Genomic DNA, 4,311 nt, shown 5'->3' with positions numbered 1-4,311 from the left:
GTTCTACAGGAAAATGCCTGAAAACAACATGGGCTATGATACAGACACTGCTTTTGAAAACAAATTCCAGTGTGAAAGGTAACAGTTTTTAGCTATAAGTTTCTTAAAAACTATCATTAGACTGGGCTAGCTTAATTAGAGGTTAATTAGAGCTTTTTCTACATTCTGGATCCTGATTCCACTTTTAACTATGTTTATAAAGCTTTTGGGTTTCAGAACTTATGACATAATAGACTGTGTATGCTTTTGTAGTAGATACTTTGAATGAGAGTTTCAAACAGAATTGTTTTTGACTGAGCTGTCAGTTTTAAAGTTTAATGCAAATAAATCCTTTCTCACAACTAACTTTTTTGATAAAGGAATTCTTTTTGTGGTTTTCAACTGGAATATTGCACATTTTAATTTCTAAAGTTTTTTTTAATAAAACCTACAAACAATTATTTATTACATGGGAACCAGTACCAAGAAAAGATTAATTCAATCCATATGTAAAAATATATGTGAATTTTAAATTTGTATAATCTCAACGATTTTTGTTTTTGTTAATGAGGCTGCCTGGATCCCAGATGACACTCACAAATTATCACTTAGGTTGTATTCTGAATTGATAACCAAATTTATGGGCATTCTCTAAAATCATTTTACCATGATTTTAAGTATTTAAAATATAGAAAGTGGAGATTTTTTTCTAATATTTATTAATACATACTTTATATTGCTCTAGTTTGGTACATGAAGCCTGTTTCCTCAAGTGGAAAAATTAGTTATTTAACATTTTGTATCCTTATGGCCAAGGTATAGAGACTTTCTTTTTTATTCATGCAATTTTAACTTTTTTCTTTTATAGGAAAAAAGAAATTTTAGTCTTCAAAGGAATTGTGCTGCAATACAGTTTGTAGTTTCAGGTGAAACAATTAGTTCTTGTATGAAGGCCCTCAATCCTCTATGGCCTTCTTACCCCTAAAAACAAACAATAAACATAACTTAGAAGAAAACTTCACTGTATTTTTTAATATGTGTCCCTAACATTGGAATTCCAAATGGTATTTGTGGCATACTTACAGTTATATATTTTTAGTAAGTCTTTGTATGAAAAAAAAGAATATATATATATATATATATACACACACAAATACACCACACACACACACACACACACACACACACACACACACACACACATTTTTAGAGTTTGCTACATTGTGATGGTGTGTAAAACAGAAGGAGGAATAGGAGAAATATAGGGAAGAAATTTATGATAATGAAATTTTAGTTAAAATATATCCTTCCTAAACTAAGCAAGGAAAATGGTATTGTGGGCGTCTGTGGTTAAACTTCAATGTAGGGGGTAGTCTCTTTAAATTATACCTTATCCTGTAGTAGAGACTTGGGAGGGGGCTATAATAATAAGTAAAAACTATTTAAAGAGATAATTTGAGATGAAGCAGGAAGTAGAATACTGGGCATTGGGTTGCAAAAAAAAATTAAACTTAGAAGGATAAGTATTTAAAACAAGGCTGAGGTAGGGAGAACTTTTAATTTAGATGTGGGAATTAAAGATTGAGATCTACTTTAGTTGAGGAAAAAAGGACTAAATGATTGGAATTGAGCTGCCTGTAAGCATGGAATATGTGTTCCAGTTGATAATTGCCTTGGAAACATTTTCTGCCTCAGTGTTGTGTTGAATCACTACTTTGATGTTATATAAGGTACAGAGACTGGGTGTTTATTTCTGTCCCTTACCTCTACCAAAAGTCAGTTTATGTTTAAAAGATTGGGAACATATTTTGTCTAAGAGCTAATGATGAAATAAATACAAATATTTAATTAGTCCCCCAGCATTCGGGGAAGCTGCCAATGCCTCCCTCCTAGGCTGTGAGACCAAAAGGACTCTACAGCAGTAACAGATTAAGTTATTATAAAGTTTTGAGTAAAAATGAGCAATCTGTATTTTTCATTATCTTATGTAATTTAGGGTATATTTATTTCTGATGAAAGTTTGTATACTATCAATTTTTATATGAATCATATTGAGCAATCATGCAGTACACCATATTGATCAAAAATAGACTACAGAATACTGAGAATGGCAACAAATTAATTGATCTGACAATTGGTCATATTACCTTACCAAGATAAAAATCTTCTAAACAAATTCCTAGATGAGCCCACTATAGACCTAAGGAGAAGGCAGTGCTTTTCTGGACATTTCTTTGAGTTTTATAGCATTTTCTTGAATGCCTTTCCCCACCTGTGGCCTTACCAGTAGAGTTCAATCACTACAGGAGGAAACTTGGTAGAGATTGGGTCATTACTGAGGTCCTTGCATTAATGTGGTGATAGTTGGGATGATTTTTATTTTTTATTTTTTTTTTAAAGAGAGAGTGAGAGAGGAGAGAAAGAGAGAGAATTTTTAATATTTATTTTTTAGTTCTCGGCGGACACAACATCTTTGTTGGTATGTGGTGCTGAGGATCGAACCCGGGCCGCACGCATGCCAGGCGAGCGCGCTACCGCTTGAGCCACATCCCCAGCCCTGGGATGATTTTTAGACCCTTAGTATTCCAGATATTTTAAAATGTCTTCCTGTTTTTTTTAATTTTATATAAAACAACACCTTATATTAATTGATAGCCATAGTTTTATGTGAGAGAAGAATTCATTGTAAGAATGAATTCTGGAAAATTTTAAGAAATGAATTGAAGTTGCATGGTTAGCTTTCTAAGTGGTTTTCTTTCTGGTCACATTAAATGATACATAATGAATTTTCTCCCCATAGGTAGTAGCACTTGTGGTATATCATTTCAGTAGATGTCATCCTCCTCCTCCTCCTCCTCCTCCTCCTCCTCCTCCTCCTCCTCCTCCTCCTCCTTCTTCTTTGTGAGGGTGAGGACTCCTTATGTTATTTCTTCAAATTTGTTATTGAATTATTACATATAGCCAGGAAAATCCACAAATCAGAATCATTCAGCACAAAGTGATTACATGTGGGTAATTAGCATCCAACTCAAGGAACAAAAAACCTCACTGTATTGTCATAGTCCTTGTCCCAAGGTTAACTACCATTCTGACTGCTAATGTCATAGGTTAATCTGTTGTTGGAATGAATGTAAATTCAATCAAACATAAGATGTCATTATGGTGTCTTCTTTAACTCAGTATAATACCATGTAATACGTCCGAATTAATAAAAATAGCAACAGTTCTTTTTATATTTGTGTGGTTGAATATACCTAATTTATTTATCCATTCAGCTGATGAACATTTGTGGAGTTTGGGGATAGTATTGTTGGGTAACATTTTGATAACTCATAAAGTTAATATTTTAGTTTGGAAGTCTTATGGTTGTGATTAACAAAATTACTTCCATTTTTTCAGAATAGTCCATTCTTTTAAAAAAAAAAGAAAAAAAGCTGCAAAGAAGATTCATTTTTTGCATTCTTCCTGTGTTTATGCTTCTCCCCTCTTCAAATTTCTTTGCTTACTCTATACCACTCCCTCCAAATTAAGTTATCTTTTCTTAAATACCCATGAAAATATTCAGTCTTTACCAAAAGGATGCTCTGCCCAGCACTTCCCGTTGAGGTCCCTAAGAAGCTCTTTGAAACTCCCCAGTACATAGGTTCAGTGGTTGGGTTTTCCTAGTCTGGCAATACAGATGCCTGTGTCTTACATTTTGCTTTCTCTTGTTTTCATAGTATTACTCAAGGAAACACTGTCTTGTTTGAAGAGAGTGTCTTCCTTATTATCTATTGGATCTGACCTGCCAAGTTGAGCAGCTGCCCACATACTTAATGTCACAAACACATGTATGTGTTATCTAGTCAGTAACTAGTGTGTATTTCAACTGCATGATTTTTTATTGCATGGGGGAGGAAGTTGAGAATGATTTCTTTGAGTGCTCACAGCACTATTCATAGTATTCATAACACTGCTATGTAATGTTTCCTCTCTGCTCAACTTGTAAGTATTGTTCTTTGTTGCTTGGTAAAACAAATAGAAAAGAATTGTAAACCAAAAATTATGTGATTATACCTAGTTGCGCAGACTGACTTGGGCAACTCTATTTACCATTGTTATTTTGCAGGGGCTCAAGGTAGTCTTTTATACTTTTATTTAACCTTAATGAAATTACCATTCATTGAACAGTTTTTAACTCACAAACCTTCTCGGTATATAAAATTTCCCTTGTCATTTTTAAAATTTCTTACGCTTTTTAGGTATTCATGATAGTAGAGTAAATTTTGACATATTATACATGGAGTAAAACTCATTTAGCATTCCATTCTTGAGGTGTACATGGTGTGGACC

Source organism: Ictidomys tridecemlineatus, chromosome 16 (genome assembly GCF_052094955.1).
Source record: "Ictidomys tridecemlineatus isolate mIctTri1 chromosome 16, mIctTri1.hap1, whole genome shotgun sequence".
In the NCBI taxonomy this organism is placed as follows: Eukaryota; Metazoa; Chordata; class Mammalia; order Rodentia; family Sciuridae; genus Ictidomys; species Ictidomys tridecemlineatus.
The sequence above is the reverse complement of the archived record's forward strand: the minus strand, read 5'-3'. Positions refer to the sequence as shown.